Source organism: Tamandua tetradactyla, chromosome 5 (assembly GCF_023851605.1).
Source record: "Tamandua tetradactyla isolate mTamTet1 chromosome 5, mTamTet1.pri, whole genome shotgun sequence".
NCBI lineage: Eukaryota > Metazoa > Chordata > Mammalia > Pilosa > Myrmecophagidae > Tamandua > Tamandua tetradactyla.
The window spans coordinates 70056795-70069191 of NC_135331.1; the positions used below are offsets into that span (position 1 = coordinate 70056795).

General features: G+C 35.9%; 1 long non-coding RNA gene across 2 annotated transcripts in view; it reads left to right on the plus strand.

The window, feature by feature from the left end:
• Nucleotides 1-2458: 2458 nt before the first annotated feature.
• Nucleotides 2459-12397, plus strand: part of LOC143684251 (uncharacterized) — a 33517-nt gene continuing 23578 nt past the window's right edge. For both annotated transcript variants that reach the window (XR_013175938.1, XR_013175939.1), the window contains exons 1-2: nt 2459-2512; nt 7473-7566. This is a non-coding gene — a long non-coding RNA (uncharacterized LOC143684251). The remainder of the gene's footprint in view (nt 2513-7472; nt 7567-12397) is intronic.

Below are 12397 nucleotides of genomic sequence, written 5' to 3' on the forward strand. Positions count from 1 at the left end.
AACCATAGAGGCAGAACCATGGAAGCTAAGGTCTGAAACCAAAAAAACACCAGGCTAGGAGAAAGGATACGCCTGTGCATATGGAGGGTGTGAGTTTGCCCTGGAGGCAGAGGGCAGGCCTTCTGCCTTGATGTTCAGGAAGAGTTGTGGTACCCTAGGCCTCAGAGAGGGTGGAACACATTTCCTGGGGATTTGGGGGAGCCTGGCTGCCACACAATTGTTTTGAAGGGATAGAACATGTACCCACAGATGGCAGAGAATCCGAGTGTCACCCAAAGGCTTGAAGAGGGTGGGGACAAGAAAAATGTGGTCTCCCCAATGTTCCCCCATGTTGCAACCCTCATCACAGAGTTTGGAGAGAACATAACCACTCTGTGGGCCCTTGGAAAGGATGGGATTGCCCCATTCTAAAACCCTAATGGTGAATGACTCTCAGATTTTGAAATCTAATGGAATTTTCCCCGCTGGTTTTCAGAATTGTTTAGGTCCAGTGACCCCTGTTTTCGGTCCAGTTTCTCCCTATTGCAGTGGGATCATATATTCTATGACTGTTCCTTCTTTGTATATTGGAAGCAGATAATTTGCTCAGGTACACAGCTAGAGGAGAATTTTGTTTTGGAACAGACCACACCTGTATCTGACTTTGATGAGACTGTGTACTACTTACTATTTTTGAGTTGGCATTGTATTTGTATTATTACTGAAATGGTTTAAGACTTTGGTGATATTATGATAAATTGAATGCATTTTGTATATGGAAAGATTTAGTACATTTATGCAGGACAGATGTGCCCTGTTAGGAAAAAAATGTCTGTTATTGTTTTCTATTTAGAGTTTAAATATGACTTAAGATGATGTGTATAATTGCCAAGTCGACAAAAGATGGACATTGTAGTAATTAGGTTCGGGTGTCATCAAGGTCAGGGATTGGTGCCAAGTTGTTCTGTTGCTGTGAACTTAAATCATCAGCCTGTGAAATTCATCTATGGCTGATTGCATCTGTGGTTCTCTAAGAGGAGTGCCTTCTGCAATGAGTGATGTTTAATTTACTTAACACAAGAAATCAGAAAAGAGAGAAACAGCTTAGTGCAGCTCAACATGGCACAGAACAGCTCAGCTAAGAGCTCAGAACTGACACAGACCTGATGTTTGGAGATGCAGAAAGGAAACACCCTGGGGGAAGCTGCTGGAACCCAGAAGCTGGCAGAGAAGGCCAGCAAGACACTGCCATGTGCCATTCCATGTGACAGAGAAACCCAGAGGAAAGCCAGCTGCCTATCCTCTGAGGGACTGTAAATTTATAACTAAATACATCCCCTTTTAAAAAACCAATCCATCTCTGGTGTATTGCATTCCGGTGGCCTTAACAAACTAAAACAGCTATTATAGGAGGAAAAGCTTTTGCTTTTGCTCTTGTACCAAGCAATGTGCAAGCAGCTTTATTTATGTTTGATAACTTTAAATGACATTAAATTTTAAGCAAAGTCGACCTTTACACATTAAACCTTACCCCTTCTCCACCCTTTTAACCCCCTTTGCTGGCTTTTGCAAGCAGAATCAGGGCAAAGGGTAGAAAGATACGGAACTGGAGATGGGCATGTGGTCAAATTGGTCCAATTTTCCTCAGGTTAAAGAAGAAAGAATAGAGATGGGTAGATAAGAGGACAAAAAAGCTCAAGTTTTCAGGGAAGTTTTGTTTGAGGAATGGGAGCAGCGACTTGGGAGAGCTGTGGAATGGGAGAGAGACAGAACTAAAGGTACAGGAGAACGATTTTAAGAGAGGTTGCCATGAGTTCAGAATTGGTTCTCATAGAGTAGTCTGTAGGAGGTGAGCATACAAATTTGAATTACTTTTGCTCAATTTCATTTTTTTGTATGAATTTGAGCCAGGGTTGTTTTTATTTCTTCTCTGAAAATTTGTGAAATTCACCAATGAAGTCATCCAGTCCTGGACTTTCTTTTGGGAGAGGTTTTAAATTATTGATTCAATCTCTTCACTTGTTATTGGTCTGTTGAGATCTTCTGTTTCTTCTTGAGTTAGTGTGGGTAATTTGTATTTCTATGAAATTATCCATTTCATCTAGGTTATCTAATGTGTTGGCATACAATTGTTCATAATATCCTCCTATAAATACTTTTTATTTCTGTGAGGTGGGTTGCAATATGCCCCCCATTCGTTTCTGATTTTGGTTACATATGTCCTCTCTCTTTTTTTTTTTCTTTGTCAGGTTAGCTAAAGATTTGTTGATTTTATTGATCCTTTTAATAAAAAGATCTTTTTATTAAAAGGATCAATAAAAGGATTCTCCATTGTTTTCCTGTTTTGTATTTCATTTATCTTCACTTAATCATTGTTATTTCCTTCCTTTTCCTCACTTTGAGTTTAATATGAACTTCTTTTTCTGGTTCTTCCAGATGTGAGGTTAAATTACAGATTTGATGTCTTTCTTCTCTTTTAGTGTAAGCCTGTACACCTATAAATTTCCCTCTGAGACTGCCTTTGCTGAATCCCGTAAGTTTTCACTCTCACTTCATTCACCTCAAGATATTTATTAATTTCCCTTGTGATTTGTATTTGAGCCATTGGTAACTCAATGTATTCCTTAACTTTTAAATATTTGTGAAATTTTCAGTTCTGTTGGTATTGATTCCTGGCTTCATTGTATTATGGACCAAGAAGATACTTTAAATCCTTTCAGTTATTTTAAATTTGTGATCTAATATGTGATCAGTCCTATAAAATGATCCATGCGTACTTTGAAGAATGTGCATTTTGATGTTGTTGGGTACAATGTTCTATATTTGTCTGTAGGTCTACTTGACTTACAATATATTTTAAGTCCTATATTTCCTTGTTTATCCACTTTCTAGATGTTCTATCATTGAAAGTGATGTATAGAAGTCTCATATTATTGATATAGAACCATCTATTTCTCCTTTCAAATCTGTAAATGTTTGCTCATGTATTTTGGTGCTCTGCTGTTAGGAGTATATGTGTTTATAATCATTATATCGTCTTGATAAATTGACCTTTTTATCAATATATAGTGTCTTTCTCCATTCCTGTTAACAGTTTTTTACTTAAAATTTATTTTATCTGATATTAGTATAGTCATCACAGCTCTCTTTTGGTTATTATTTGCATGGAATATTTTTTCCCCATCTTTTCTAGTTTGCTAGCTGCCAGAATGCAATAAACCAGAAACAGAATGGCTTTTAAAAAGGGGAATTTAATAATTTGCTAGTTTACAGTTCTTTTTTAAGGCTGAGAAAATGTCCCAATTAAAACAAGTCTATAGAGATGTCCAGTCAAAGGTATCCAGGGAAAGATACCTTGTTTCAAGAAGGCTGATGAAGTTCAGGGTTTCTCTCTCAAGTGGAAGGGCACATGGTGAACACGGTGTCGTCTGCCAGCTTCTTCTCCTGGCTTCCTGTTTCATGAGGCTCTCCAGGAGGCATTTTCCTTCTTCATCTCCAACGGTCACTGGCTGGTGAACTCTGCTTCTCATGGCTATGTCATTCTGCTCTGCTATCTCTGAATCTCCTCCATTCTCCAAAATGTTCCCTCTTTTATAGGACTTCAGAAACTAATCAAGACCCACCCAAATGGGTGGAGACATGTTGTCTCCTAATCCAGTTTAACAACCACTCTTTATAAAATCACATCTCCAGGGAGATCTAATTGCAGTTCCAAATTTATAATACTGAATGGGGATTAGAAGAAACGGCTGCCTTTACAAAATGGAATTAGGATTAAAATATGGCTTTTCTAGGGTCCATACATCATTTCAAACCAGCACACCATCCTTTCACTTTCAACCTACTTGTATATTTGAATTTAAGATGTTGTAAACAGCTTATAGTTGGGTTATTTAAAAATTCTATAATGCCAATCATTGTCTTTTGCTTGGAAATTTAATTCACCTACTGTGCTGGTTTGAAAGGATGTATGTCCCCTAGAAAAGCCATATTTTAATCAAAGTCCCATTTAATAAAGGCAGAATAATCCCTATTCAATACAGTATGTTTGGCTCTGTAATTAAATCATCTCCTTGGAGATGTAACCCAATCAAGAATGGTTGTTAGACTGGATTAGGTGACAACATGTCTCCACCCATTTGGGTGGGTCTTGATAAGTTTCTGAAGTTCTATAAAAGAGGGAACATTTTGGAGAATGGAGGAGACTCAGAGAGAACAGAGCAGAATGACATAGCCACGAGAAGCAGAGTCTACCAGCCAGCGACTTTGGAGATAAAGAAGGAAATGCCTCCTTGGGAGCTTCATGAAACAGGAAGCCAGGAGAAGAAGCTGACTGATGATGCCGTGTTCACCACGTGCCCTTCCAGATAAGAGAGAAACCCTGACCGTGTTCATCATGTGCCTTTCCAGATGTGAGAGAAAATCTGACTGTGTTTACCATGTGCCCTTCCACTTAAGAGAGAAACCCTGAACTTCATCAGCCTTCTTGAACCAAGGTATCTTTCCCTGGATGCCTTTGACTGAACATTTCCATAGACTTGTTTTAATTGGGACATTTTCTCAGACTTAGCACTGTAAACTAGCAACTTATTAAATTCCCCTTTTAAAAAGCCATTTCGTTCCTGGTATATTGCATTCCAGCAGCTACCAAACTAAAACACCTACATTTAAAGTACTAACTAATAATATAGGATTTATTCCTGCCATTTTATTATTTATATTTTGTAAGCATTATACATTTTTTATACCTAACTTTTTCCATTACTGCCTATTTTTTTATTTAGTAAACCATAATAATCTTTTGTAGTGAACCGTTTAGAGTCTCTTCTCATTTCTTCTGTGGGTATTTTCTTTGTGGTTATCATAGGGTTTAAATTTAACATACCAAATCTATAACAATCTCATTTGATTTGCTATCAACTTAACCTCAATAGCATACACAAGCCATGTTTCTATACCCCTCTGCCCTCCCACCTTTATAATTTTCTTGTCATAGATCCCATCTTTATATATTGTGTGTCCAAAACCATAGATTTACCATTACTTTTTACACACTTGCATTTTCGTTCCTTTAAGAAGTAAAATGTGGAGCCAAAACCCCAAAATTGAGCTTGCTGGTATTTATAGTTACCCAAATAGCCCTTTCCAAGAGATCCTTATTTCTTTATACAGCCTCCAATCTACGGCCTACTATCTTTTCCCTTTGATCTGAAGAACTCCCTTTAGCATTTCTTGTAGGGCTTGTCTAGTGGTAACAAACTCTTTCAGCTTTTGCTTGTCTTGGAATATCTCAATCCTTTGTTTTTGAAGGAGAGTTTTAGCAGATATAGAATTCCTGGTTGACATTTCTTCCCTGTCATCACTTTGAATATAAAATCTCACTGCCCTCTTGCCTTCATGATTGCTATTGAGAAATGGGCACTTAATCTTCTTGAAGTTCCGTTGTATGTGCTATGTTGCTTCTTTCTTGCAGCTTTTGGGATTTTTTTCCTTGTCCTTGGCATTGGGAAGTTTGATTATCACACACCTGGGTGTAGATATCTTTGAGTTTATCCTGTTCATAGTTAGTTGAACTTCTTGGATATGTATTTTCGTGTCTTTCATTGAATTTGGGAAAGTGTTCAGTTATTATTTCTTTGAATGTTCCCTCAGCCCCTTTTTCTCTTTCATCTCCTTCCAGGACTCCCATATTGTTTATACTGGTGTGTTTGATGGCTTCCACCAGGTCTTTTCAGTTTTGTTCACTTTTCTTCATTCTTTTCTCTCTACTTGTCAGACTGAATAATTTCAATTGTTTTATTGTCAAATTCACTGATTCTTTTTTCTACCAAGTCTAGTAGTATGCTGTGAACCCCTCTAGGGAATTTTTACTCCAGCTATTGTTATCTTGAAGTAATTTTTTCTGTTTAGCTCCTTTTTATGATGACTATCTCCTTTTGAAACTCTCATTTGTTCATATATTGTTTTCCTGGTATAAAATCTTCATTTTTGATTAGTGGAACAAGTCTCACCAAAGTAGGTTATGTTCACAGCTGACCTAGTAGTGTTATGGTAACACTTTTCTTTCAGAATCACATTGGAAAAAAATACTCATCTCCCCTAACTCCTTGTGTCAGTTCTGCTATATTCCTTTCCTGTAGTGGTTCAACAGTTGAGCTCTGGAATTAGACACACTTAAAGTCAAATCATGACTCTTCCACCTACTAACTCTGAGACTTCAGTTTCTTCCTATGTAAATGGGGGGTTATTTCTATCCCTACCTCAGTTACTGTGGGGATTAGGTGAACATACAAGCAAGAGTACCTGGAATATTAAAAGTATTCAATAAATGGAAGGCAACCCAAGTGTAAACATCACAAACATCACACCCAGGTCACTCTTCAGCTTCCCTGGCCTGAGATGAACTTCCTGGGGCACTCTCCTCTGTGCCTTCTGCCCTTTCACTGTAATGTATTATATTTCCTCCCATTTTCATCCATCGCCTGGACCCCTTTTAGAGGGGATTGTAAGATTGGGAGTGGAGACTGCAAGTGGGTGGCATGGGGGACATTGTAAGGAAGGAGGAAATCAACAAAAGGGGGAAGTAGAGGATGCAGAAGCCAAGTTATAAGCTTCCCAATTCATCCTAAAGATACCTTGATTTCACCTCACATGGAAATTGGGAACAAATTGGATTTAATTAGATGATCAATTTCTTAATGTGGAAAGGAAACATTTTAAGGAAGTCAGAGATTAATCTCTTTTTAAAATAAGACTATTTTGCAGTCTCTCAAGTTTATCTGTGACCAAGAAATTAGGATTTAAGGGATGCAATGGTTGTTGAATCATTATTTAGATATTCCTTTTTGATTTCTGTTATATTGGAGTAGACAGAGGGAAATATCTGAAACCTCTGAACTGTAATCTAACTGTTTTGATCTGTGGCAATGATTGTATAGCCTTTATCTTGTGCCCTTGTGATTGTAAACACTTTGTGAATGATCCATTTTGTCCAATTTTCCAACTTTGGAGTCTTGTAATCACTAAAGACAGTCCCTAATGTTTATTAATGAAGGGCCTTGGGTCAGACCAGAACTAACCCACCCCAAATCCAAAGTTATTTTAATAATCTAAACTAGATCAAACCAAAATGGTCTCACCTGATGTGTGCAGTAGCTTAGGCTTTAACCTATAAGTGACCTATACCTCATCATAATACTAAAAATTATGGCCATCATCATATTAAGATCACCCTTTTCTTACATACATTTTTTACTAAGCATGTAATCAATCTGTGCATGCTCAGTGATTAGATCACCTCTAATTATATCATCTGGAACCGTTGTGCTCATTATTCTAAAACCTGTCCATCTTTTGATACTATCAAATGATCAGAACTACTGTACTTCAGGGAGATAGATTTTAGGTCAATAGGCCTGATCTCCTACTTTGTGCCTACCAATAAATCTTTTCTCTCTTTGAAACCCTAATGCCTCCGGAATTGGTCATTGGAGCACATCGAGCAGAAAAGTCACCACCTTTGTCCAGTAACAATTTGGCAACCCCAGAAGAGATGTGGCCTAAGGCTCTGGGGCCCCAGCAGAAGAGGTAAGTATGGTAACTGACTGTATTTAATCTCTAAGCTCACCAAATGGTTTTTTCTCTGTTCTGCTGGAACTCAAGACTCTTTGGGTGCCATAAAAAGCTTCAAAGAGAGAAACCACTTTTGAGTTCCAGGTCCAGACATATGACTGTGTGAGTGGGTCTTTGGGGAAAAATTGATCAGGAAATTAATATGGTGAGTCCTGTTTCCATCCAATGATCTCTTTTGCTCCTTGTTCTGACTTATACTCCTTTCTGTTTTTTGGGTACAATTTTGTACAGGACTTGAGGCCCTGACCTGTGTTTGTCTGCACAGAGTTTAAAACTTTGTCCTGATTTTGTCTGTAAAGTATAGTCCTGGAAAATAAGTCATCCCAAAATTAATTAGTATTTAATGAAATAAATATGCTGTTAACTGTTAGCTGGTATATTACCTGGTATTGTAATTGTTTTATGTTTGTTCAACTGTTAATAGTTAATGAGTATGTTACTTATATATAGTAAGTGTTTAATACCTATTTAATTGTTCATTGGTATGTGTAGTCTAGTTATTAATGAGGGTGTTACTTAAACATATAGTAAGTATTAAGTTTCTTGAAATTTGTTTGTTGTTGTCTATTCTGGTTTGAAACTGTTATATACAGTAGAAAAGCCTTGTTCTTCTAATCCTGATTCAATATTGTAGGGTGGAAACTTTGATTAGATTGTTTCCATGGAGATGTGACACATCCTATTGTGGATGTGACCTTTTGATTAGATGGAAATGTGACACTGCCCATTCAAGGTGGGTCTTGATTAGTTTACTGGAGTTCTTTAAAAGGGAAACATTTTGGAGGAAGCTCAGGTACAAATGCAGATACAGACATTTGGAAATGCAGAAGCCTCAGGAGATATCAGAAGCTGAGAAGACAGAAGCCAGAGCTGACATAGATACAGACATTTGGAGATGCATGGAGTGCCAACAGAGAGAGCAGATGCCTAGACACGGATGTTTGAAAATGCAGAGCCCAGCAGACATCGCCATGTGCCATGCTAAGTAAGAAGCGAAGTGAAAGCCCATAAATACTTAGAGAGGAAGCCACTGTAATCAGAAGCAGGAATCAATGGAACTGAGAACAAGGACCAGCAGATTCCAGCCACGTGACTTCCCATTGCCAACATCAGCCTTTGTTTGGAGTCAAGGTATCTTTCATTGGATGTCTTAGCTTGGACATTTTTAAGGCCTTAGAACTGTAAACTTGTAACTTAAATTCCCTTTATAAAAGTCTATCTATTTCTGGTATATTGCCTTCCAGCAGCTTTACAAACTAAAACTGTCTCTTACTGCATTTGTATTGGTCAAGTGTTCCTAATTGGTTACTACTGATTATGGAAATTCTTTAAAATGGGAAGCTTTGGGCTGAATTGAAAAATAACAAAAGATTTTAGTTATGAGTCCATGAGAAAAATGTTGTTTGTTTTTGTAACACAATCTGGCCTCAATATAAGTTAGAATTAGGGGAGAAACTACCTGAAAATGGCTCTATAATTGTTCTTCAAAAGGGTAGAAATGGGATAAAATAATGTATATTCAATCCTTTATTTGTTCCTCTTAAAAGTATTTCTGTTTCTATTTATTGTATAACTAACTTTCTATTTGTGTCTGTCTGCCTGTATAATCTGTATTCTCATCCCTCCAGATAGGAATAGCAAGTTAAGAAAAAAATTTTTAAAGAGTTCTAATGGAATTGCTTTAAAAATAAATATGCATTTTTATATAAATATATAAATTAATACTCTTGAAGGAGTCATTCCAAAGTGACTCCTTGTCTGGGTCACAGCTTTAAGTGAAATGGATCTAATATTTGGAAATAATTGAAAGAAGTGCACAGGTAAATCCAACCACCCTCATTTGAAACTTTTCTACTGGGCCTGGAAATTAGAAATGCTGAGCATTAAAAAATGCTACAAAATGGGCTATTTTTATGAGTTTTTTTTTCCAGTAATACCTTTACAGTGGTAACTATAGTAATCAGATCATTATTAAAATTTGAATACCCTTGGAATAGGACTAATTGAATAAGAGCTAATTGCCAAATTTCAGGAAGTAAAATGAAAGGTCCCTGCTAACTACGAAAAAGTTTTCCTAAATTTAGGCTTGGGACAAATTAAAGAATGGCAGTATATTTTCCAGAGCTTAATAATCAATGTATTTTAAGATTGTTTGTAATTTTAGGAGATTATGAAAACAAAGAGATAATTTTTTTAACCTCCAATAGAAGGAATTTTATGATGAATTTTTGAACTGAACAAATACAATTTTATTCTGCTTGGGTATGTTCTTCCTAAATTTATAAAAGCTCACTGAAAAAAAATAAGCTAGTGTTATAAATACAATCTCATAATTGCACTATATAATATAACAAAATGAGAATATGCTTATGCTCCAAATATATCCTATCTCAAAAATTAGTTAAGTTTAGTAAGAAATATATATAATATTATTTTTATAAGCTTGATTACCTGGCTTTCAAAGAATCTGGCTTTTTAGTTACTTTGCCATTTGGTAACTCAGTATGTGGAAGAATTTGAAGTTATAGTGGCTTTGTTAATGTCAATCAGTACAGTTTGTTCATAAGTGCTGTCATGAATAGGGAAGACATAATTCTTAGCTTCAAAGAGTTTATATTATAGTTAGAATATACTTGTGCGAGGGCATACTATAAGGCAATAGTAATAAAAGAACAAAAATGCTGAAGGAATTTTAAAAGCAGATAGATAGAGAATGACATAATAGAAAAGATGGAATTGTAAGACATTTAAATGAAGAAGTAGCACTTAAATAAATAGAGCTCTAAACTAGTGTTTTTTAGAAGCCATAACTTATTTTTTAAGCTAATATATTCCTGGTATTATTTAACACTTGAGAGTAATGTTGAAGGAAAAAAATTGAATTTTTTCCTGGATATAAATCTCTTAAATATTGAAAAGCTAATCATATTTCAAACTTGGGGCTCTTCTAATCCAAGTAGTGCTGGATTAGAGTGAGAGATTTGGGGCATATTGTAAAGTAATCATTTGTGTGTTAAGAATATAAAGTATATGAATGCCTGGCTGCGTTCAAAATCCAGGCAGGCATAAATTTCTTCCTTCTTCCATTATGTTGTACTATCTCTGTCTCTTATCCCCTTCATGAATACTGTTATTGGAAGGAAGTATGCATGTTCAAAGAGTTTTGTGAATTAGTTATCAAATTTATATTTGATTGTATGATTAATTCTGATTGCATGCAGTCTTGATAAATAAAGGCTGTAGTTGGGATGGATAGTATTTTTATTATTTTCCACACTAAGGTGATCATATTTTCTGATTACAGTGAATTTTGTTTGTTGTAAAAAGTTTGTGAAAGTGAATTTTGTTTCTATCTGATTACAAGCCCTGCATGGATATGGAAAGTTGTAGGTGTGAGAAGGTGAATTTCGTTTTTACAGGCCTTGAATGAATGTGGAAAGTTGTAGAAGTTTTATAAATATAAATTTTATCTGTCATAGTCATTGCCGACCAAATTTGATAAGCCTGTTTATAATAGTTTTTAAAAGTTTTGTGTCAAACCATGTATTCATTCAAAACTAAAGTTTTGTTTTCTCTTTGTTCAAACAATGTGGATTATTAGTCTGCTCTTAATGAAAAGTTATAAATAGTTTTTTTAACCATTCAAGTACTCTGTCTAGCTAGAAGACAAAGATTTTCTATCAGAATAATATCCTTATTAAGGTCTATGTTGATCTTATCATCCTGTATTTCAAAAGACAAATCTTACTTTTAAAAGAAAATTCTTAGAAAGGATTTGTTATTTCACCCTGTAAAAGTGAGGTGCTAAAAATATTTAATATACTACATAGGAGGTGTTTGGGAAGTATTACAAAAATAAAAAGGGATTTCATGTCTTTTTGTTAGCTAAATTTGAATGAGTAAGATGTTATTCATATATTTTGAGATTTTACAAAAATTCCTAAAGTCTTGACAACCTTCTCACTGTCCATGTTATATCCTAATACTGATCTGCATGTTAGACAATGGCGTGATGTTGTTAGATATCACTTTAGTTATTTTTAGAAAAAGCTACAGGTCATGGAAATAGCCAAATTTACCTGTCAATTGTCTGCTTTGCACTAATGCTTCTCTAAAAATATATGTCATCAACTATAGGTCAAAACTTCTTCTGCAACAAGGAGAAATGTTATAAAGAGGCAGGACAACTGTCAAATGTTTTTATTTCTGAAAGTAACTTTATTTAAAAATTTTTATAAGAAAATTTGGGCTGAGGTTGTAAGCTCTTACAAAAATCACATTGACTTTTGCACCTTAACTGTTATTTTTAAATTCTGAGCTCCTTTGCGCTTTATATAACCTGGTAGCTCCTGGAACTTGAAGTATCTGTTTGATAGCTGAGACTCAGAGTTAGTTCTCCAGCTCTGAAAGTCAGCACTACTTCATACAGCATTTGTTAAAGAAACTGAAAAAGAGATCAGACTCCAATTAGAAATATAAAATGAAGCTGATTAGACTAAGGCAAATGAGAGGTTTCAGTTTGCTAATGCTGCTGGAATGCAATATACAAGAGATGGATTTGGCTTTACAAAAGGGATTTATTAGGTCACAAATTTACAGTTCTAAGGCCACGAAAATGTCCAAATAAAGGCATCAACGAGAGGATACTTTCACTCCAGAAAGGCCATTCATGTCCGGGGTTTCTCTGTAGAGGGGAAGGCACGTGGTGACATCTGCTGGCTCTTTACTCCTGGGATTCGTTGCTTTCAGCTCCTGGTTCCCATGGCCTCCTCTCTGAGTTTCTGTC